Below are 26,111 nucleotides of genomic sequence, written 5' to 3'. Positions count from 1 at the left end.
AGAAAGAATACCTGCAGACTTGGAAATTCCAGCTCTATGTTTCTGAAGGCCACACGCCATGCAAGGAAGTGATCATCATTGGCATGTGTTATTTTTCTATAAGTTATAATAGAGACAATCTGGTTAGAAAAGACTCTTTTTGCTAATGAAATTTGTATGGAGACTTAGAGAATTGCCAAGAGAACTAAGAGATAAACTTAGTGATCCAAGATCACCTAGACAGTATGTGTTAGAGGTGAAATGGAAGACTAGGTCAACAATCCAAGGTCAATGTTTGTCCACTACTTTCTCCTTCCTTCACACAATTAAATGCTAAATATTTGACAATATGGCACAGAAGAATACTATTTAGAAGCATTCATTTTAAAACTCAAATTCTTTTCAAATATCTCCAAGATTTTTGTTGCAGTTGACTTGATACATGCAATATAACTTCCTTTAAACTCCAAATAGAAGAAATTAAAATGCTTACATTATCTGTGATCTCAAATGACCAGTGTTATAAGATTCATCATTAAAATAGAAACTAAATCTGCTTGAAGCATTCAATTTCAGAGCAATTAGATTGCATGGAATTTGTGGTCTGTCAAATGATATATTTTTAAAATGAATTAGATTAGAATATAAGTATAGAGATGGCTAGGTGGCACAGTGGGTAGATCACCGGCCCTGGAGTCAGGAGTAACTGAGTTCAAATCCGGCTTCAGACACTTAATAATTACCTAGCTGTGTGGCCTTGGGTGAGCCACTTAACCCATTGCCTTGCAGAAACTAAGGGTAGAGAGTAAACATTTTCCTTTTCCCTACCTGAAGGCATTTTAAAGATAATATGATGACCTTCATGACTCACATTGGATCCTAGCATTTATAGATTTGGAAACACAAAAAAAAAAAACCTATATTGCAGATCTGGAAGGAAATTACAGTATCACAAAATGTGAAAGTTGGAAAATACTTATGACTAAAAAGTTTGATCCACACATAAAATATCCAATAAGTGATTTTGTAGTTTTTGCATAAAAATTCTAAGAAGGAACTGGATAGCCTTCTAGTATAACCTGATCATTTTATAAATGAATCATCATGACCTAAAGATGGAAGTGGTTTCACAAAATCATGCAACTAATAAGTCAGAAAACTGGTTTTCAAATTCATTATCCCCAGCCAAGATCCAACAGCCTTTCTAGAATACCTTGCTATTTTTTTTCTCTGAAATGTGCTTGCAAGGCAGTCACAAGCTAGCTCAGGGATTATAAAAAAATGAATAGAAATTCCAGGGTGACAGTTTAGTATTAAAAATACCTTAAGAGATCATACAATACAACCTTTTCACTTTACTGATGAGGAAGTTAAACCACAAAGACATTGAGCTGAATTGCCCTAGTTCATAAAATTAGTTAGTGAAATGCTAGAAAGGGAATCTATCTTCTAATGACTCAGCTTTCTTAATGTTACACCACACAATAAATGGAAAGGAAAGACACCTTCATACATCCTTATAGAAATAGATGATTGTAGATGTAATAATACATATACTGCCAGTTTATGTGCTTGTTAATTTTGCTGAACTGAATTTTAAATTATCTTTTTCATAAAACATAGGAAGATAAATAAATGAAGGCAATATAAAGATAAAAGACATCAAAATATTTTTAAAAAGTGTGAATTAATGAGGCAGTACTGCCACTTGATAGAAGCAGATGGCAACTGCCAAATTAATGAAATAGACTAATGGTATCAAATACAAATAGAAATTAATCACTGAAGGTCATATATTGACTTAAAAAACATCAAATTAACATTTTATAGTTTTGTTTTATGTTTATTTATTTCATTAAATATTTCCCAATTACACGTCAATTTGATTCATGATGCATTGACCAGTGTTGTGCAATCTATGTATTCTTGATCTTACTTTTGTGTCATAAACACCTTTGACAATCTGGTTAAGACTATGAATTCCTTCTTAATACATAAAATAAGCATGATTTAAAAAGGAAAACAATATATTCAAAGTTCATCACTATCTGTTTATTGTTCTGTCTACCAGGGTATATTATATACGTCTACAGATACACAGAACATCTTTGGTGTTCAGACAACAAAATAAGTAATGGCAGCAATCTGGTCCTTTACTCCTCATAGGCATTCAAAGACGATCTTAGTATACTTGTTTGTTTTTTAACCAATGAATCAATATTTATTCATCTCTTATTATTTGTTAGGGATTATGCTTGAGGCTGGAAATATAAAGACAAAAATGAATCATTCCCTGCCCTCAAGAACTTGGAGGCTGATGCTTTTCAGTCATTTCAGTTGTGTCTAACTCTTTGGAACCCCATTGGGGATTTCCTTGTCAAAGTTGCTGAAGTGCTTTGCCATTTCCCTCTCCAACTCATTTTACATGTGGGAAAAGTGAGGTAAAGTGACAACCCCAGGATCACACAGCTAGTACGTGGCTGGGGTCAGATTTGAATCAGAAAGATGAGGTCAGATTTAAGTCAAGAAGATGACTCTAAACCCAGTGCTCTGCATATTGTGTGGCCATCTATCTTGCCCTCAAGTAAATTAAATTCTGCCAGCTGATGAGAGGCAAGGTAGAGTTAATAAAAGCATATAATTGAATTGTCCAAAAATGTAATAAGCTTGCTTCAAGAGATAGTGAGTCTCCCATCATGACTTTTTCAATTATGAATTGAATTAGAAGGCATCAGAGATCCCTTCCTACTCTGAGTTTGAATTTCCCTTTTCATTCTTTCCATCAGCTCTTACTCTTGTCCCATGACCAAATCATCTTTTTTCAATGATAATTTCTTTTGATTAAATCCTTTACAAAGTTGCTCTTTTGTTACAATGTGTTAGTTCACTTCCACAACTCAACTAAATTTGATTCAATCAACAAACATTTCTTTTGTCCCAGGCACTGTGCAAAGTTTTGTGGATACAAAATAAATAACAAATAATCCCTACTCTCAAAGAGTTTACATTCTAATTGGATGGTGTTTCAATAACATATAAAAATAAATTCATCATATAAAATGAATAAAATAAACATGAACAAAAAAGACTAAAACAAAATAGTCCCTGCCCTCAAGGAGCTTACATTCAACATAAATCTCTCCTTTGTCTTTTGGTGATCCTCAGCCCTAATTCTTTAGAAACTAGCATTTCAGAGCTGAAATCATAAAGAATTCCCAGAAGACTGATACATTGCATAACTTCTCCAAAATGTGTCTTTACTTCAGGGGCCCCCTTAGGATCATTGAAAGAACTTTTGCAATTTCCCAAAGACACAGTCTGCTCTCATATTTAGTTCTAGGTCTTGATCTTTCTCTATCTAAGCTACATAAATACCTATGAACTGAGTTCTATAACTTGGGGTAATAGGATAAGTTCTATAAGTACGTTTACCCAACTGAATGTGGGGTTCTGGCATTTAACAACTTGGCTCTTCACAGTTCCTTCCTGGTAACTCTTCTTTGCTCTCTCAATACTATTTTTCTTGGTAATATCATCAACTTCCATAGATTCAAGTATGATCTCTATTTAGATGATTCTCACGTAATTTCTCTTTCTAACCTCCAATTTCTCATCACCAATTGCCTTGTGAAAATCTTGAATTGTTCCATAGGCATCTCAAACTCAACATATACAAAACAAAACTCATTTTCTTCCCTCTCCTCTTGCAGATTTCCCTGATACTTTGAGGCCACCATCATCCTCTTAGGCAACCAGGTCTAAAACCTTGCTATCCTTCTCAACTCTTCAATCACAATCAATGAATATATTGAATTTCTTGCCACATTTCATTATTTCTATCTCTGAAATATCTTTTGTTTATTCCCTCTTCTCTCCTCTGAAATTACCACTCATATTCAAGTTTTCATCACTTTATACCTATATTACTGCAAAAGTTCTGCCTTGTGTCTCTTGTTACTTCTGTCCATATGCTACTTAGGTGCCTAAATGATATTTCTAAAATTCAAATCTGAAATGTGTGTTTCACATACACACACACACACACACACACACACACACACACACACACACACAGACACACATCTATTACTTTCAGGATCAAATATAAAATCCTCTACCTGCCTTTTAAAATTTGGTCACTTCCCATCATTTGAGTGTTCTTAGATTCTATTATTCCCCCCACATGCTCTACAATCCAACAATACTGGTCTTTTTGCTGTTATTCACACACCATAATCCCCACTCTGCCTTTTTTTCATGCCTGCAATGCTCTTCCTAATCTCCTCTATATCTTCTTACCTTCTGCAAGAGACCTTTCCTTTACTTATCCCCCCATGGTTAATGTTTTCCCTCAGATTTTACCTCTTACTTATATTGTCCATATCTTTTAAGTTCCTAGTGGTTAACATGTTGTCCTCCACATGAGTCAAATCAATAATCATATACTAATCATCTGCTATATGCAGGGGACTATGCTAAGCATTAGGAAGACAAAGAAAGGCAAAAGACAGTCCCTGAAAGAGCTCACAGTCTATTGGAGGAGACAACCCACCAACCACTATGTCCATCCAAGCTTTATCCTGGATAAATTCAAAATAATCAACTGTGCAAAGGCACTAGAATTCTAGAGATTCTGAAAAGACTTACGGAAAGAAAAAAGTCATTGACTTCAAAAGGTTTAAATTCTATTAGAGGAAGGGAAGACATGAAAGGAAGCTGAAAAGGGGAGGATCATTCTGAAAAAAAGACCTAATAGTCAGAAATGAGAACTGGAGAGGAATGAAGACATGGTTGTCCTTTACACGTCAGTTAATCAGAGGAAGGGTTTACAAGCTAAGCATACCTGCAGGGTGAGAAGTCCAGGAGAAGTATGAAGCAGGATGGGTGAGGAAGCATCTATGTCATGGCAGAGGAAGTGCAGAGAGACAAGGTAGGACCCATGTCTTTCTTTGTACAACCTATTATTACAATAATTAGTTCAATTTAAGTCTGAGACAATATAATGACTTCTAAGACTCCTTCATTTTATCTCTCTTTATAGTACAAAGATTTTTTGTGTTTTCTGCATGACAATGGGTTTAAGTGACTTGCTCATGGTCACACAGCTTTCGTAATTATTTAAGTGTCTGAGGCTGGATTTGAACTAAGGACCTCCTAACTCCAGGGCAGAACCACTTACAACCCCTAAAAAGTTTCTTTTAGGTGGAAAAAGTCTAAGTTCAGGCAGTCACTCAATTAAGAAAATTCTTAAAATTTCAACAGGGGATGGGATCTCTAATCTTATATTTTTTCTCTCTTTAGTTAATCCATAATCTCTTTTTAGTAAGGCAGAAATTAGTTTACTAAAAATGGTTTGTTATCAAAACAAATTAATCTGTTTTAAAGTCTGTGAATAGTTAGACATTGGGGGTGAAGGAAGAAATGGAAGTTGACATAAGTCCAGATCCTTTTTGGGGATTTACCTCAGGTTTGGTCCTCTACTTTGAGATGAGTTTAGGGCAAATGCTTCTTCTCAATGTTTCCCTTCTCTGCCACACATCAGTCAGCCCTGCTTTTATTCCTGAAAGTTGTTCTGGAAATGTCCCTACCTCTCAAATTCAGATTTTAGAATCTCTCCCTACCCACTGAATCTGGGTTTCAATATGACCTCTGATACTTATTATCTTTGTGACCCTGGAAGTCACTTAAACTCTATGGGTCTCAGTTTACTCAAGTTATAAAATTAAATGGTCTCTGTTGTTCCCTCCTACAGTAGCTATATTTTCCCATGATTCTAAGATCTGCCACTTACCACTTGTATGACCTCGAATAAGTTCTTTTACCTCTCTACATCTCAGTTCCTTCTTTTTCTAAAATAAGCAAGCTAGATTAAATGGTGTTTCTAGATTTATGATCCTATGCTTCAACTAAGCCAGAGATGATAGGTCAGGGTCAAGTTGTAAAGGACCCCATCAACCTCCAAATCCCATTTAATCTGGTCAAAGGAAGCACTATCTAGGGTTTGAACATGAATAATAACTCACATATCTATATGGTTTTGCTGTTAAAAATGAGGTGCATCATGGCTTCTATTGTTTCAATGACCATGAAGGCAGCTGAAACAAGCACTGTGAAGACCTTAAAGTTTGGTTAGATATAGGAAGATATCAAGGTTATCTATTGCATCTAAAATCATCACAGTTGTGTTGACTCTGTCTTGCCACAGGATCCTGATGATTTTGGAAGAGAGAATGAAGTCAATGACTTCAACTCTACCTCACTTAAATCTAATTTATGCATGAATCAAATGACATCACCCCCACCATTTTACCTATCTCAAGGTTCTATGGCAAGTGATGAAGCTGCAAGTTTGGATACACTGCAAGTTGTCAACTCAACCTTGCAAAGACATCCCAGATGATAGGATCATCTCACTGAAAGCAGAAGTAGGATTTGGCAGCCCCTGGGTATCTGAGCCATCTTCTAAGGATCACACTGTTCAACTCTTGATGTAAGGAAGGGGTTCAAAAAGGAGCCACAAAAACTGTCTGCTTACCTACCCCCTAGCCTGATTACTTCAGCTTCTGGAGATTTTACCCTGCAGTCAAAACACACATACACACACACACACACACACACACACACACACACACACTCCAAAACTTATTCAAAGAAGATTCCACTTACCATCATTGCAAACATGAACAATTCTTGTTGCAAGAGACTTCAGTAGGTATGATATTCAAATAGCAGCCCTCGGTAAAACAAGTCTAGGAAAAAAAGCCATAGCTGGAAACAGTTTTCTAGAGTGTTCACAGTGAAAGGGTGCTGTGAAGCTGGGATAGGTTTTGCAATTTAAATTAAACTAGTCGGGGCAGCTAGATGGCACAGTGAATAGAGCACTGGTCCTGGAGTCAGAAAGACCTGAGTTCAAATCCACCCTCAGACACCTAACAATTACTTAGCTGTGTGATCTTGGGTACATCATGCAACCCCAATGCTTTGCAAAAACTAAAAAACAAGCAAAAAAAAAGAAATTAAGGTAATCAACAAGCTTGTAGGCCTACCAGAAGGAGTGAACAACAGGCTCATGACAATGTAATTGTCACTTGCAGAAAAATACAATGCCCCCGTCATCGGTGCCTATGCTCCCATGACGAATGAGAACAAGGGAAATTTTGTGAAGACCTTGAGACCATTATCATTACTTTACCAAAAGAAGAAAAGCTTATAATTCTGAGTGACTTTAATGTTAGAGTAGGCTCAGACTAACAGAAAGAGAAGGGAGTCTTTGACAGGAATGGAGTTGGAAACAGCAACAAAAATGGTCGCCTACTACTGAAGAATTGTGTATCTCATGACCTTTCAGAAAGACAGACTTTGTTTACCTAAATTCAATAAAACTTCATGGATGCACCCTGGCTGCAAACATAGGCATTTAATAGACTATGTTTTTTGTTAGGAGGAGAGACAGACAGGATGTGAGAGAGACAAAGGCACTGTGTGGTACAGAGTGCTGGACTGATCACAGACTCATCCTGTACTAACAAAAAAAGATCACTTTCAATCAAAGCAGCACCATAAGGCAAAAATGACTAATAGAAGACAATGTCAACAGATTAGAGTGCTTCTCTGAGTGGGAACAGCTTCTTGTTAACTTGGAAGGAAAATTGAACCAACAGTTGGCAATAGTAGAGCAGAAAAAGAATGTACATTTTCAGAAATTTAGGGTTCAGTAATGCATCTGCCCATCTAGGTCAGAATATTCACAAACATGAAGACTGAGAATGAAAACCAAGAGCTCCACAGGTTTATCAGCAGGATAGTTCATACTTGTTTAACTAGTATTTAATTCCATCAAAAATATAGTACAAGAGAAGGTTAGAAAGCTGTGCGATTCTTGGCTCAGTACGAAGATAGATGAAATTCAGTTTTATGCAGACAGTAACAATCAAAAGTGCTTTTGTGATGACATGAAGCCTATTTATGGGCCAAAGACCTATGGGACTAGGATATGATCCTAGAAATGGGCTGAAAACTTCCCTAGTATTTACAACGGACTATCACCAATCAATGCAGAAGTCTTTTACTATTTACATCAAGTTGAAATCAACCTATTAGTGGTTGAAGTTCCAACTGAGAAGAGATTTTGAAAGCCATTAAACTTCTTTCATGTGGCAAAGCACCTGGTGTTAATTCTATTTCAACTGAGATTTTCAAGGTAGGGGTCCATTGCTCATAGAAAAACTTGATCAAAATTTTCCCGATCATATGACATGAAGAGGAATTCAAGAATGCCCGCATTGTTCATTTCCTCTTTTTTTAGGCTTTTGCAAGGTAAATGGGGTTAAGTGGCTTGCCCAAGGTCACACAGCTAGGTAATTATTATGTATTTGAGGTCATATTTGAACTCAGGGACTCCTGACTCCAGGGCTGGTGCTCTATCCACTGTGCAACCTAGCCGCTCCCATTGTCCATTTCTATAAAGATAATGGGAATAGTTTGTCATGTGAAAATCACAGGGGCATTCTCTTTTAGTCATTGTTGGTAAGATTCTTTCCAGAATCTACCTCATAGACTGATCCTTCACATGGAAGATGGTTGCCCCCTGAGAGTCAGTATGGCTTCAGAAAGAGACAAGTAATAGTCAATATGGTATTTGCTACCCAAGAGCTTCAGGAGACAAGTGAGGAACAGAACAGAGGTCTATATACATTGTAGATCTGACCAAGGCCTTTAATACTGTCAGTAATGAAAGTTTGTAGAAAATTATGTCAAAATTTGGTTGCCTATAGAATTCCATCAGTGCTGTACATCAATTTCATGATGGATTACCTGCCCAGGTTCTGGATATTGGATGGTGCTCTCGTGTTTTCTCAGTCATCAATGGAATGAAACAAAACTGTGTGCATGCTCTCATGTTTTTGGCATGATGCTTTCAGTCATGTTATTAAACTCCACTGAAGATGAACATCAAGGTCAGCTACCACACTGATAGTAAATTCTTCAACTTGAAAAGGCTACAAGCCAAGGCCAAAGTGGATGGAGAGTTGATGTATGATCTTCTGTTTTCAAAAGATTGTGTATTCAATGCTTTCTCTGAAGCTGAGATGAAACAAAGTAGGTATCAATTCTCTGCTGTTCGTGCTAATTTTAACCTAAACAATTAACACCAAGAAAACACGGATGCTCCATCAGCCAACAATATCCATACTTGGAATCACCAATTACAGCAAACTGAGAAATCTTGAATAATGTAGATAAATTCATTTTAACTTGGCAGTGTCCTTTCCAAGGAGGTACACACTGATAATGATGTTGACACACACATTGCAGAACTAGCTCAGTATTTGGAAGACTCAACTGCTACTCAGTTTAATTGTTTCCTCTCCTTGGGGTTCAGGGGCAAACTCTGATGTGATGAATTCCCCTCAACACCACATTTATCACTCCTTCAGGATCTCAACCCCATCAGAATAGGGAATAGGGGGTGTGCAGAGTTGGAGGCACAAATCTGAGAACAGAGATTCCTGGCTTTTTTTCCTGGCTTCTTATCATCTTATTTTTTTGCAGCATCTGATGATAATGTGCTCCCAAAGCAAGACTTTCCTCAACAGACTTTGAGAATCACCATGACCAAAAAGATCATTTCCCTATCCTTAGTATGGTTTAAGAGGGGCGGATAGCTTAACTTGAATCAAAGGAAGATTCACAGACATGAAAAGTTTCCCTTTTTTGTTTTTGTTTTTTGTTTGATATTTGTTACCATTATGGAAGCAAAGTCAACTGGTAGTCCATTAATATTCCCAGCACTTTTCCACATAAACTCAGACTAGCCATGATAGTGGGGGGATGCTGAATAGATTGCTAGACATGGAAACAGGAAGATGTGAGTTCAAATTCTAAAATTTACTTTCTTTCAGGCTGTTTCTTCTCTGATAAAAGGGGTATAGTAATAGCCTCTCTTTCAAGATATTTGTGAGGTGGTGCTGATGGTGGTAGTGGTGGTAGGGTACTGGTGATTGGTGTTGGATGAAATGAAATAACATTATATCAGTGCTATGCAAATGTTTGGGGACAGCTGGATGGCAAGGTGGATCTGTGACACCCAAGAGTCAAGATTTATTTTTCTGAGTTCAGATCTAGTCTCAAACCCCTTTTCCAGGGCCACATATTATCTGAGAGAAGATTTAATTTTAAATCTGAAATGCCAGACCTAGTGTTTATCCACTGCTGCTAGAACCATCTAGCTATTGGTAGTGTATGATATTCACAAATTGATTATTTGAGGAAATTTATAATGTCATTTCTATCATATAGCTTCTTTCTAATATCAATGAGACTCAGATAGATTGACCTGTAATAAGTGACACTATCCTTATCTGGGGACTCAGGGGGTTGCTGAGACATAACAAAAGGGAATAAACCACTAAAGTACAATCTTTCTTTTGCAGTTTTCAAGAGGCAGAATCTTGTCCCAGAATAAAGAAAAAATGCAAAATGGTATAAAAATTCCTAGTTCCCTAGAATTCAGGTACAGCAAAGAGAAGAACTTTAGTTTTATTTGATGTGTATGTGTTGAAAAATTTGTCAGAAATTGAACTTACACCAGTTTAAATTGTAAATTTTAAAGAGCTGGTCAAATGTGATTATGGAGTGAGAAGTGATATATGGCTCCAGAAATTCAGTTCCAACTCATTAATCAGCCAATAGACATTTATTAAATACTTGTTATGTGCCAGAAGAAACACAATATCCTTCCATTAACATTGTTGCAAATTGTCTTTCTCATACCCCAGAAATCTCAAATTTTTAAAATAAATTAAGTGAATTTAATAAATGAATAATAATTAATAAATTAATAACACCATGAGTTTAGCAATGTGTTGTGCACTGTTGTTAGGTGAATCTTGCTTCCCTTATAATTTTTGAATTACTATATACTATAAAACAAAACGAAGTTATTTTAGTCCTAAGCTTCTAGAATATTTAAAATAAATAATTTCAAAAAAAAGAAACCTTCATACCATTTTTCTTCCCTTTGTATTGTGTTTTCATTTAGTTTTCACGGGGATTTTTGTTTTTATTTTAGAGAAAACACTTGAGAAAAACCTTACTCATTCTCTGTGTCCATATTCTCACTTTTTTCCCCATAAGATTCTGTCTCAAGGGTAATAAGTCAAAGGTCACAGTTCCTTCTCTCATTCTGAGAAGATATTGGAGAAGGATCAAGAAAGGAGATTATTAAACAATATTCCATCAATATTTCAGTCTTTCCCTTTTTCTCTCCTTCATATCTCTTTCTGCTTTTCTGTCTCTGGCATTCTATTTATGTTTCTCTTGGTCTCTATCTTCCCCCTTCTTTCTCCCAAGCTAGATCAATTTCTATTAAATATGCAATATTTTTATATGACATTTTCTGAGGTTTGCTCTTTGTTCCTTTCTTGAGGAGGAAGCATTAAAGCTATGACTTTCTCTGTTTGTCCCCTCATTCTATTAGATTCTCTAGATTCAGTCTTCATGGCATATAGAACTTGGGAAAAATACTGCCCTCCTTGAGTGTAAGGTTAATGGATACTCATATAATTTCTGACTCATCATTAATGGAATCTCTTTTCCTCCAGTCTAGTGCTAAGCATCCCCTTCCTTAGATACTTGACCTGATTTCCTTTGTCTTCCAAAGGCACCCAGTCTTACCAAAGGAATTTAACAAAAGAATAGACATTTTAATTGATTGTAAAGAGGAAGTAATTTGGCAAGCCAGCTGAGACTCATAATCTGTTTTGACTGTCTAAAAAAAAATCTACATGGACATAAAGTGTCTCTTTTACATTTTTAAATCTATCAAAATGCATAACACATGTAATCAACATTTTCTGAATGAATATCCGTAAATGAAAAGCTTCATCCTTAATATGAAAAAGAAAAACTGAGTGTTGGTAAATGTTTAATAAATGACTCTGGGAGGAAGCAAAATACATGGCTAACTTTTAAGCTTAATCTCCATTATTATAATTTTTCTATCCTTTTCTTTATCCGAACAATCAACAAAATATTTGCTGGTTTCTGAGCTGTTATGGCTCACAATGAAAATTTAGCAATAAGTCTTGTGATCTATTTATAACCAAACTCCACTATCTGAATGGATAAAAAGTTGAGGAATCCTTAGGTCTGTGTTTCCTTTGAAGACTGAAAACTGAATTACCAACTGTTCCTGGATTCCTGAGGGTGCAGGAGTTGTCAGTCAAAAGACCTACAACAGGTTTTCATCAAATGGAGAATCTTTCTTTGATATCAATATGTCCACATTTTGTGATTTGCCACTTATAAGCACATCCGGTCTCATGTGATTTCTTCTTTAATAGGACAGTAAGATATTTTGCATCAGTCTCCAACTCCTAAGAGCTTCAAGTGTGTCAGTCATATAGAATATGTGACCTTTTCTGAGACACACTGGTGCATGTTCTCCTGAAATAATACCTCACAAGGATTGCTGATCAGCAATGAGAGCACATTTTAAGTAATGCAACATTAATTTATAATAGCTGAAATTAGCTCAGCTGTGTATATTTTTCTTCAGGGAGTCTCAGAAAGTACAGGATGGAAGCAGGTAAATTAGATAGTTAGCCACTGATGAATCAGCTGGTCTGCAATGGTTGGAAGTCTGTAACCTAAAATCTCATTGACATGTCTGAGATAATACCAGGTCTCCTTGATGCTATGTGTTAGCCTTCTTTTTATTCTGTTGCCACTATTATTCAACGTAGTATTGTTTTTCTCTAAAAATTTGATGTGTGAAATAGCTTTACTTTTATTTTCAGAATGCATCAGTGATGGTGTTCACATAGGTACATTTGTCCTTTGAATTCAACAGAATCCATTGAATAAAAATGTAAAGCAATTTATGTAGCTTTGGAATTTTAGTTGTGCAACTTTCCAAATGTTTATTAAAAATGTGTTGAAAGAAGAATTTTTCATAATAATCTGTGCAATATATCTTTGGAAAGATAGAGGATAAAGGGATGCGAAGTATAGTTTATTTAAGTTCCTTAGAGTCTAGAAAAGTAATATTTTCTATAAAAACAGTAAGGAAGCACCACATAATTTTAAACAATTTATCATTGAAAATTAATTGAACATTATACATACTGACATGTATAATTGACATATATTGGCAAGTGGAAATGAAAACAGAATGTGTAATCTGATGCCCAGAGGAGAAAGTTAGGTCCCAAAGCAAAATTCTTGTTTCAACAGCAAATTTTTGTTTGGACCTTTCTGAAAGACCTTCACTGACAAACAACACACTAAATTGCCATGCATCTTTCCTAAGTCCTAGTCAATGTCTCATCCATTTTTCCTGTTTCTTCCCTTTAAGTTCAAGTAGTTCAAGTCTAACCTCCTTTGTAAATGTTAGTCTTTCCAAGGTTTTATTTTCATACAATAGATAGAATACTGTGCCGGCAATTGGGAAGGCCTAAATTCAAATTCAGCCCAGACATTGGATTTAACTACATCAGTCACTTAACCTCTGTCTGCCTGTTTCCAGCATTCTAAAATGGGAGCAATACTGGTACATACCTTATAAAATTTTAGAGCTGGCATAAGATATTTGTAAAAAGACTTAACATAGTTCCTCACATTTAGTAGATGCTGAAAAAATACTTCTTTCTCTTTCTGTTTTGTAGTAGTAGTTACCTAGAATATATGGTGCTTTAAAATTTGTCTGCTATTTCAAGGGATTCTCTCAATAATTCCAGGAAGTAGGTATTAGTATTATGAGATTCTCTTTATAAATGAAAAAATTGAACCTGAGATAAAGTTGGTGACTTGCCCAGTATCACACATCTAATTAGTAGAAAAGCCAGTATTTGAATTTTGAAGAATATGGAATGACTTACTCATGCAGCTTTTGGATAAGCAAATAATTTATTAATAAAGAAGAAATAGAGAACAGAATTAGTGTAATTTTATTATACTAAGTTTTAAAAAGTTTTATGCAAATAAATGGAGTTAATATCAGAAGGAAAACAGAAAATTGGGGGAGAAATTTTATAGGCAGTTTCTCATCTCAAATTTATAAAAAAAATTTGTAAAACCTTTAAGAATGCAAATCATTTCCCCAGATGAAGAATGGTTGAAAGATATGAACAAGTAAATTTTTGATGAAGTCAAAATAATCTATAGTAATATAAAAGACTCAATGAATATTATTTAGAAAAATGAAAATTAAAACCATCTTGAGATATCATATTGCCTCCATTAGGTTGACTAAAATGGTTGAAGGGAGAAATGAAAAATGTCAAAAAAAATGTGGAAAAATTGTGACACTAATTCATTGTTGCTGGAATTTTGTGCTGGTTCAATCATTTTGAAGAACAATTTGTAATTAAGCCCAAAGAGTTATTAAACTACCTATAAACTTTGACCCAATAATACCACTAATAGTTTTGTTTCTAAAGATGATTGAGGGAAAAGGGAAAGAACTTATATGTTTTAAATATTTATTGCTGTTCATTTGTGGTGGCAAATTGTTGGAAATTGTAGGGATTGACCAAACATATTTGGGCATATGATTGCAATGGAATATTACTTTGCTATGAGAAATAATGAATTTGATCTTAGGAAAAACATTAATAAACATGCATGAAAAAACGAAGTAAAATGAGTAGAAGCAAAAGAACACTGTGTACAGTGATAACTATATTGTTTTAAGAACAACTTTGGGTGAATAATTCATTTTGTCTATTACAATAAATATCCAAATTAACTGTAAAATGCATATGGAGGAAAAAATTAAAACAGCTAACATCCTTAGAAAGAACTGATAAGTAGATGTATAGAATGATTTTACACATATATACATACATGATTCTAATGGTAGCTTCCTCTGGGGGTAGAAAAAAGGGGGACAGAAAGGGAAAAAACATTTATATGACAACTTTATTATATATTTGAAAGGCATAGTAAGTTGAATATAATAGATTTTAAGTTACATGTGCAGTCATCTTTATTATGTATAATATGTTATGGAAATGCTTGTTTTATTCAATAAAAATAAATAAATGATTAAAAAAAGAATTCAGGTCTGCCTGATTCCAGATTCAGCACTAAATCCACTATATTGCCTGCCTATTCTCTATGAATCTTTTATATGAACAGAAAGAGAAATAACATTGCAGAAATATAAAAGAAAAAAGAATAGAGTTGATGCCACATAATGTGAGGGGGGCAATGAAGATCAAAGTCTGATCTGATAGAGCATAATTGGAAAATGCTATTGGTACATATGAAGGAAGACATTCAAAGTCAGGTAAAAAAATTGTAATTTTTTGCAATTGGTAGTGGGGAGGAACTCTAATTAAAGAGAAGGAAATTGATGGTATGAAAACTGTGTTTTTGGAAGATTAGTTTAACTTCTCAATATTTTTGTCACTTCTATGCCTAGAAATGTATTTTTTTTACAATTTTAGAGTACTATCCACATATATTTGTGAGAATGAAACTTCTCTACAAGCCCTATTCCAAGTTGGGGCAGCTGATAACGGGAGGGAAATCATATCGAAAAGATCAAGCACTGCTACAACATTCAGACCTTTATCAGAAATCATATTTCTGAGCAAATCAGACCATCTGGTGACATATTTCTGTAAAAGGCAGTGAGAAAGATACTTCTGTACCATATTCCCCACACTACAATAAATATAATGTGCAAGTCATGCTATCATAATGACATAGTCCTCTTAGAATAAAAAGGACAACTATTTTAAAGAAAAGTAAGTAGATTTAATCCCTGCACATGCTGCTTCATTTGTTTGATTATGGACCACATAATCAGCATGGAATAGAGAAAAGGACATTTGACATTATGCTTGGATACACTTTTTTAGGTACATACAAGAAGCAAGTCTTTGTACTGGAAAGAAAGAAAGAAATAATTCTACTTCAAGGGAGGCAGGCTTTCAAATTCTGTCTCCCCTAATATCTAACTGTGAAAATGTGTATAACTCATTTAACATTCTTGTCATTTATTTCTGCATCTGCAATGTAGGGAATATTAATCAAACCATATCTTACTCATACAGGCAAGATAACTTATAGACCAAGAACAAGGTTCTAGAGTCAGAAAGATTTAGTTTCAAGTACTTCTGAGAGATGTGGATTTGGTTACTTCTCAGTATTCCAAGAAAGTCTCCAACACTACAAATAGAAATACTGATCTTTATGGGTAAAAGGAGATCCTTCCTTGGGAAGGGATATAAGTTGAAGAAGTATAATGAAAATTACTTGGTTCAAGACTCAGAGGACTCAGGTTAAATCCCATTTCTATGATTTAACCTTTTTGGTCTCAGACTAGTTTTCTGTAAAATGGAACTGTTGTACTTACTGACTTGTGAGACTTTTTACACTTCTATATTTTCTGTAATGAATTTCCTATTTACTAAAATCACAAAAAAATGATAACCAAAAAATCAAAAAATCCTGATAAAAAAAATCAAAAAATGTTTCCATAGGGGATGTGTTGAGAAACCAAAGAGATCTGAGGTAAAGTGTTTCCTCATCCATAAAATACTTTATAAATGGCAGTTATAAGATAACATCATTTTCCTTTCTAATTAGTAAAATTTTATTGAATGATTTACAGTGTTTTGCACATTAAAGGTCCACTTATATCTCTCATCTTAGGTGAGGCCTAGATGGGAGACATTATGTTCACAAAGACTTTAATATTGCCCATCTAATTCTCTCCTCTGTGAAATAAATTCAGAAACATTAAGTAATCCACATGGAATGCATTTATTTTTGGTTCAATCTCCAACATATTTTTTACTAAATGAAAGCACATGAAGAAGATAAGTTGATACCTTGGACTGAAGGGAAAAAAAGAAACCATCTTCATTCCTGACAACTATTTGATGTTAGAGTTTATAATGTGACTTTCTAACAGTGCTGTACCAATAAACGTTAGAATTATCTTGTAGTGAAAGGTTGATTTACTCTCCTAATATAATCATTCCTGGCATTGTCCAGGCAAGTGACACCAAGTTCTATGTTAGTTTTATTTTGTCTCTCCTTTTTTTTTTTTTTTTTGCAACCCCCTCTGGGATCTTGAATGTCTCCTACCACATTTCATTGATGTTCTGAGGAAAATTAAATCTTTTCAAAGGAGTAAAGACGGTTTGAATAAATGGATCAGTAAATTTTGACTGTTTCCATTTTTCATTTTATCACTTTCCAAATCCATGTGCTATTTATCTTCTGAGGGACCAACAAAAAATGAATCTTTTTATTTCTTTTCCCATGATTTGAAAGGTCAAAAAGTGAATCTATTCTCCTACTAAAGTCCCAGCTGGGGTAAAATACTTTATAAAAGGCAAATCAGGAGTTTATTCAAGTGTAAATGAACAAATAGCCAGGGAATGAGGCTGATAAGAAAATGAATGAACACATATATTAGAAATACACCAATTCACAAGGAACTATTTGCCCCCCACAGTTTTAATAGCTTTCCTCTGTAAAGAAGTTCAAAATGAATGTCAGTTCAAGGAGGAAATGTGTTTCATTTTCATGTCCCAATATTTAAATTGCTTTTAAAGGCTCAGGAAGGTTCAAGGACTCAAATGAAGGTTGGAGAAGGGTAGGTAAATGTTTTGAAAAATGGAATAGCTAGAAAAAAGTTTACCAATAAGTCCCAAACTAAACAGTATATAATCTTATCTTTGTTTCAGTGACTATATTCATGTCATCCCATAAAAGTGTAACTTATTTGAAATGACTGAGAAAAATTCACAACTATTTTAACTTTCTCATGTACATTGGAATGTAGAGTGATAATGGATTAAAATCATAATTACTTAAAGGATAATTGATATAAATATTTAAAACTCAAGGTAAAAATTTAAAATAGCTTAATAAAGTAATAATAATTTAATGAAATAAATGAATAATGAAGATGATATCATTATACATTTTAATTTAAGCTTAGTTATCCAATTGGGCAGCTTGATATATGTGATTTACCTGTAGAACAATGTGTTATAGAGTTCAATTCAGTCATTGGTAATTTATTTTGAATTCTTCTCATGGAGATTTCATTTTTATTTTAGAACAATACAGCTATATCTTGGAACTATATTTTCTCAGTAGAAGAAGCAAACTACCCAATGACTTTAAAAAAATGTATTTTGGTCTAATATGTTTTAACCCATGGAAGTGTATAAGAATTAAAATTAAACACTCAAATGCATGGAGCAGAGAAGAGGGGGAAATGAAATGCTGACATTGCAGTTACTTGAAAGATGATTATTACAATTAGAACTCTGGAAGGATCAGCCTCAGTTTATAACTCAGTCATAAAGTAGCATCTGACAATAGGAGGAAGGTGATTGATGATCCTGGCTCCCAAGTTGTATCATATTCTCATCATTCTCTTCTTGGAGATGTATAGGATCACCTTCATAAACCTGTTCTAATTTTTGATGTGGTTATGGATTAGATCTTTTACAAATAGCAATAGCTTCCATTGACACACTTGATTGCATTCTCCCCAATTGACAGATTTGGTTAGGAAAGTGGAAGTTTCATGCCTTGTAGATTTTGAGTTTAGAGGGTTCAGGTGAAAGAAAAGGACTGATCTACCAGGTGAAGGATAAGATATGTCTAAGGAAGAAGTAGCATGATTCAGGAATAATTAGGCCCGAACATCCTCTGAGTGGGAAAGTCTAGTAAATATTCCCTAAAACTTCCATTATATGATGTTCTCACCCATAAATCAGAGCCATAGCTGACAAAATTGTATTTAACGTACTTAGTTAGAGGGCAATTCTCAAATGGTATGAGGCCTGAGGAGGAGGATTGACTGGGATATTCCTTTTTTTTTTTTAATTCATAGAAATTTTTAAAAAATATATTTATTTATTTTCATCCATATACACATGTGTATTTTTAAGATATAAAATTTCCTTCCACCCCCCCTCACTTCTCACCCTGTTCCCCTCGGTGGCATGCAGTCAGTTTGGCATTTTACATACATATTTTGATAAACATTTTTACAGATTTATAATTTTTGGTGTGAGGCATTAGGATTAAGGGAAAGAGACATAAGACATAATTTTTATAAAGTGTACATCAGATTCTAAAGGGTTGGGTTTTTTGGTGCATTTTATTTTGCTTTGTTTTGTTTTACTTCTGGATGGGGATAATATAGTCCATAGCCAGTCTAATACAGTTTTTCTAGCTCAATGGACTTCTGAGAGGAGTTGCTTCCATCAACGTTGTTCATCTCACAGTGTTGTTGATGTGTACATTGTTCTATTAGTTCTACTCCCTTTGCTCCCTGAGAGTTTCTACCCCACAGAAAATATGGCCATAAAGCAAGTACTAATCTACTTCTTCCTGGGCAAAGGTAGGCAGAGGACCACATGGCTTCAATTTTCTTGAGTCAGAACTGGGAGAAGGGAATTAATGGGACAAAATAAGAAAAACATAGATGAGTGGTATCTGTGTAACCATAGCTGTGAAGACAGGGGAGAAAAGACTTCTCAAATAGTATCATCCATGACTATTCTACCTTCGATCAAAAGACCAAATGCTATATCCTTGCTATGGGTCTGGAATTCAAAGACAATATCTCAACAAATTTTGATGTTGATTCAACATATTTTAGTACATAATGGTCATGTGACCATAGCTTAATGTAAATAATTATGTAGAGAGATACTTATGGCATAAATTTGCATTTGATTACTATTATAAATATAATAAACAAAATATAATGGTAAGATTGAATAATAAAACAACCATCTGCCAAGTAGTTTACTTCTATTCCCAATGTCATTAAGATGTGGGATTAAGACCAAGAAGTTTCTGGACAAATGTAGCCAAACTACGACCCAGAACAAGGGAAAAAAGTGTCATATAGAGTACCTTTAAGAAGTTGAAATCATATATTTCTTGTAATTAGTCATCAGTTGCAGTTTCTAGAGTTTTGTCTCTGATGTTTTGAGGACATGGAATATTGGATCTGATCTTAGGTGCAAAATGGAACTCAGTTGTGTTGCCCATTTCCTAATAAAAGTCCCATATTAATAAAATTACTGTTAAGGATATATTGAATGATTTGTAAAAGCAATTACTAAACAACTAAATGTTGAGAATATAAATAGAAAAGTATGAGTCCTTACTCTAAAGAACACATCATTTGGGGGGCCATATTACCTGTGGAAGGTTTTAACTATCAGTCAAATATAAAGGTCCTTTGGACCTAGTGTCAGACATGGTAATGTCTCGTTTTTTAATACCATTTAAGTGCAATGATGCTATTTCCGGATGTTAAGGTATTTGACGACATCAAGGACTATGGTGGCAAAATTTTCTTTTCTGATTCTGCCACAGTTTGGAACATCTAGTAACTGAGACCGGATTGCATCTCCATAGTTATTGTTTACTAGGAAGATAAGGAAGAATGATGGACTGGAAACATTGATACTCCAAAAAGCTATTGAGTTTAGTGTAATGGGATATTTCTTAGGAGTTCTCAGGTTGCTCAAGGTGGTGGTGGCATCCTAATTACCTGTCTGCTTTCTGTCTTCCCCTCAAGATGTTTTGCTACGTTTAGATAAGTTGCCTTGTCTGCCCCATGATTAACATGTATAAGTGGTAGAGATAGATTACTTACTCTTTCGCTATAAGAGTCGATTCTCCATATGATTACTGTAGGGTCTGCATTGTAAATAATTTTAGTGTTTAGGAAAATGGTATCACTTCCTGGATTTTCTGTTTATCTAAGCTGGTAGCCATTGAACAACAAGATACTACAGCTGGTGGTTAGGAAAATGAGTTCTTTCATCAAAATTATTATCCCTTCATGGATGGCTACAAGAGCTTTTGACATATAAATATTCTAAACTCAGTGAATATGACTTTTTCTCAAGGTCCAGTGAGGAAATTGTATAGTACACCTACCCTAGGGAATTATGGTACTCCTTATTTTTGTATCCATTTGAAATAATTTTAAAGGTGTAGTGTGTTTTTCAAATATTGCAAAAAAATTGGTTCATATAAAGGATTCTGCCATAGCAAAATGCTTGAGAACCAATGGTATAGCATCTAGAAAAGTGAAGCCTAATATATTCATAACACCAGAGGATTTTTAATCATTATTTTTAACAAGTAGTAGTTTGGTAGTTGCTATCAAAGCAGACGTGTCTGTTCTGAATGCATTTTTGGACAAGTATTATAGAAAATCCTGAGTTGTATTGATAGGTATAGAAATTTTCAAATAAGAGACATGAAATACAGATTCAGCAGCTGTTCTATTGTCTACTACTGTAGCAGTTTTCCCCTTCAATAATTATCTCCTTTGGGTAATGAGTTGGGTTTTTTTCAGTGCTTTAATTTTAAATATTTTTCTATTATACATGGATAGAGTGAAACTTGGGCTGGCTTATGGGACACAAATGAACTTGTCTCTTTCATATTAGTTTTTTTTTTTACTGTACATCTTTCTTGTTCAACCGAGAACATCATATTCTTTTAATTAGTGAGTGTTCCCTGTCTGTATTTCCACTGAAGGTTAACACTGAGTCAATTCAAATTTTATCCTATGAAATTTAACCCAATTCAAAGAGACAGAAGCCACAATTTACTGACAAATATTTCTGAAGCATTTTTGTGTAAAAGTGACAAATAGCAAAAAATCATTGACTTTAAAATGTGGAATATATATGAGTTCTGTCTTCTGACATGGACCCAAATAAGAGGAATTAATTTTTTAAAAAAACAGCAGTTGATAGAAATTAGAAATGAGGATGCTCTCTTGGAAACCATTTCACTTTTCAGTTAGTAATTAGTTTCAGAGTCAAGTAAATGCCTATTTTTTTTTAAAAAAGTAATTCTTTCTGTCTTATTCAGTTGGTTGATTATTGTATTTCATCATTAAAGAAAATCAAAATGAAATCATTATGTTTGAGACAAATACACTGTGTTTGACTGTGGCTAATTAGACCAACATGAGCTCAGAATAGTCTACCACAGGTTGGGCACAAATATTCCATGTGAACACCTGGGGTGGGCATTCTAAATTTACATATGTCATGTTTCCTTTGAGCTTCTTCAATTCTATCTTCCTCATAGACACAGTCCCCCTCACTGATGAAGGAATGCCATGTTGGGTGGTCCTGTGCCAATGTATCCCATGCAGTACAATCGATTCTAAAGTACTTCAGTGAGACCTTCAGGTGTCTCTATATCACTTCTTCTGACTCCCTTGTGATATTTTGCCCTGGATGAGTTTTCCATACAATATTTTTTAGCAAGTATGCATCTGGCATCCTAACAATGTGTCCAATCCATCATAGTTACAATCTTTTTCATAATAATGGAATGCTAGACAGTTTATCTAGAGAAAGGATCTCAGGGCCTGGTACCTTCCCCTGCCAGAATCTTCCTAAAACTATTTAAGTGGAAGTGATTCAGTTGCCTGACATGGCACTGGTAGACTGTCCAGGTTTCACAGGAAAATAGCAATGAGGTCAGCACAAGGGTTTTGCAGATTTTCAGTTTGGTAATATCTAATATTTCTTGTCTCTCACTCTTTCTTTCAGAGACTCCCAAATATTGAGTTAGTTCTGACAATACCTGTGTCAACCTCATGTCAATGTGTAGCTCCCTGAAAAGCACACTGCCAAGGTAAGTGAACTTGTCCACAGTCCTCAAAACTTCTCCATTTGTTATAATCAATGGTTCCAAATATGGATGATATAGTCCTGGCTGATGGAGCACCTGTATTTCTTGGTGTTAATTGCTAGACCAAAATAAGCACAAGCAGCAGAAAATTGATCCACACTTTGTTTCAGTTCAGTTTCAGAGGCCACATTAAGTGTACAATCATCTGCAAACAGACCTTGCACCTACACTCACTGCACTTTGGTCTTGGTTTGCAGATTTCTTAAGTTGAAAAATTTGCCATTAGTGGGCTAGCTGAGACCAAGCATTTGATAATGACACATCCTCGTTTCACTCCCTTGGTGACTGGGAAATCTTGAGAGCATCATCCGTTATCCAGAACCAGGGCATGTATGTTATCATGAAACTGATGTACAATAATGATGAACTTCTCCAGGCAATTTTGACATAACTTTCCATAAACCCTCATGACTGACAGTATCAAAGTCTTTAGTTAGATCAATAAATATGATATATAGACCTCTGATCTGTTCCTGGAATTTTTTCCTGAAGTTGTCAGACAGCAAACCCCATATCAACTGTTCCTGTACCCTAATCTGAAGTCACACTGGCTCTCAAGGAGTTGACCATGTTCTAAGTGAAGGATCCACCTATTGAAAAGGACTTTGGCAAGAATCTTACCAGAAATGATTAAAAGAGAAATAGCCCTGTGATTGTCACAGGACACTATTCCCTCTACCTTTGCAGAAAGGGATAATGGAGGCATCCTTGAATTCTTGGTTTCCTCATGCCCTAAATATGCATTTTCACTATATTCAGTAAAATACTGTGATAAAAACAAGCAATACATACTCAAAGACTTCTAGTTTGGCAAGAGGATGGGGGAAGAGGTGTCTTCTTATTCTCTTCTTGGACTTTATAATTTTACAGTCAATTTCAATGGTTTTATGGTTGTTCTTCATTTACATCATTACCATCATTTGGTTATATTGTTTTCTTACCTTTACTTGGCTTATTTTTCATTATTTCATCTAAATCTGTTTTAGCTTCTCTGTATTTATCACATTTTTCTCAGTAATAATCATTTGTTGATATCTTGTTTAGCTTTGTTGATTGTTTTGTCTTTAAACATTCTTTATTGGGGACAGCTAGGCAGCGCAGTGGATAGAGCACCAGCCCTGGAGTCAGGAGAACCTGAGTTCAAATTCAACTTAGACATTTAATAATTACCCTCTTGCTTTGCAAAAAAACTAAAACAAAAACCCCAAAACCCAATAACATTCCTTATTATTCGATAATTCTGGGAGAGGGAAATATGTAGGGATTAAAAGCAGAGGATAATCATAAAAATCTATTTTTAAACAAATTCCCCAGCAGAAGTTGAGAATTTCTCCCCAAATTAAGTAACATCCATCCTCTGTCTTGATTCCCTTGATGACACCTATAGGAGTCATGACAGAAAGCAACTAGGTAGTGCAGTGAATAGAGCACTGGCCTTGCAGTCAGAAAGATGAGAGTTAGTAGAATCTTGTCTCAAACAACTACTACCTACTGACTGTGTGACCATAGGCAAGTCACTTAACCCTGTTTGCCTCATTTCCAGGACCATCTCCAGTTATCCTGACCTATATCTGGTCACTGGACCTAGATGCCTCTGGAGGAGAAAGTGAGGCTGGTGACTTAGCACACTCCCACCTCCCCATTAATATCAGGATATCCCCTCCCCAATGTCATGGTCTTCTTCAAGATGGAAGGACAAACATCAGGAGTAGTACAGTGAATGAATCAAGTTTCAAGAGAGTTGCAATAATCTACTTTATGCTTAGACAAAGGTATTCAGTTATCATCACTTTTTTCTCTTCATTAATGAAAGTCATTAGAAAAGACACTCAAACAACATAAGTAGGTGAACTATTTCAGAGTCTATTGTTTTTCCTTGTTGATTTAACTATTCCATATACTTTCTTGATAAGGAAAAGGGGACAAAATGAATTTGCTGGGTTTTTAGAACAGTGAGTCCACAAAATTTAGGAAAGTAAGATTTATATCCTCCCTTCTTTTTATTTTTATTAAATGTCAGCAGTACTATAGTTTTCCATTTTGACACAATATAACAAATACATATAAGGGAATACAATGAGAGAGAGAGGTCATAAAATGTATACTCATTCACCAGGAAGACTGTATTTAAATATTAGTAAACATCAAAAGATAATCTTATATGATAAAATGGTAAAAATAAAAAGGAATATAAAGTAGATGAGGTAGTAGCTCAGCTTAAAGAGTAAAATCTGTAATAGGAAGATCTAAAATTAAATTATTTTTTTAGTTTTTTTTTTTTTGTAAACAATGAGGTTAAATGGCTTGCCCAAGGCCACACAGCTAGGTAATTATTAACTGTCTGAGGTCAGATTTGAACTCAGGTACTGCTTACTTCAGGGCCAGTGCTCTATACACTGTGCTACCTAGGTGCCCCAAAATCAAATTATTCCTGAAGCATTTATAAGCTATGTGATCATGGACATATTAATTTTTCTTTCTCCATTTAATTATTTGTATAATAAAGTTATATTTTATTAAATACCCCAGATGGTAGCAAATAAGAGAGGAAAATTACAAACTCTGAAGTTCTATGCAAATATAAACTTATTTTATATAATAAAACATATGGTTTGGATGCATATTGGGAAAGCACATATAGAAGACATATAATGTTAAATGATATGTCATTAACGTTTTTTTTTCAGATGAATTAGCCCAATTCTATCAACCAGGTCTCATATATGATACACGGTAAATATTTATTGACAGCAGAGACAATCTGGTTTTCAAGGGAATAGAACAATGAATTTGGAGTCATGTGTATTTGGTGCAACTATCACCTAAAGTACTTCCTAAATTTATGAACTATTACAGGTCTGTACAAACATACCACTAAAAGTTTTTACTGAAACAATAGACAATGCATTTTGATTTGCCAATTTAGTGAGAGCTCTATGGTAGCTCAGTCTCGTTTACTAAAGCATTTAGTAAACCCACAAGAAACTGCATAAAATTGCACTGAGGGCTGCATGGGACCCACGAGTTGCATTTTTGGATTGCCGTGAGCTAGTACATTAGACAAAGAAGCATGATTGTCCTGGCATTAAAAGCTCTGGATTTGAATCTTGCTTCTGCTAATTACAACCTGTGTGTTTCATACTTCATCTTTTCTACTGGAATATCAGGAAACATTACTCAATGGTCTCTCAGATTCTTTTTCTAACCCAAAATCTGTGATCTCATGACAAAACGTCCTATTTATTAGACCTCTCTGGAAACAAGTTCTTTTTTTCCATCTATTAAATGAATGAATTGCTAAATCTTTTGCTAAATACATTTATTAACTATATTATATTTAAAAGTATTATTAACATTTAAGTAGTTTTATTTAAAAATATTTGGATGCAGGTTTATCACATGGAGAC

The sequence above is a fragment of the Macrotis lagotis genome, chromosome 2, assembly GCF_037893015.1.
Source record: "Macrotis lagotis isolate mMagLag1 chromosome 2, bilby.v1.9.chrom.fasta, whole genome shotgun sequence".
NCBI classification, from domain to species: domain Eukaryota; kingdom Metazoa; phylum Chordata; class Mammalia; order Peramelemorphia; family Peramelidae; genus Macrotis; species Macrotis lagotis.
Note: the sequence above shows the minus strand (reverse complement) of the source record.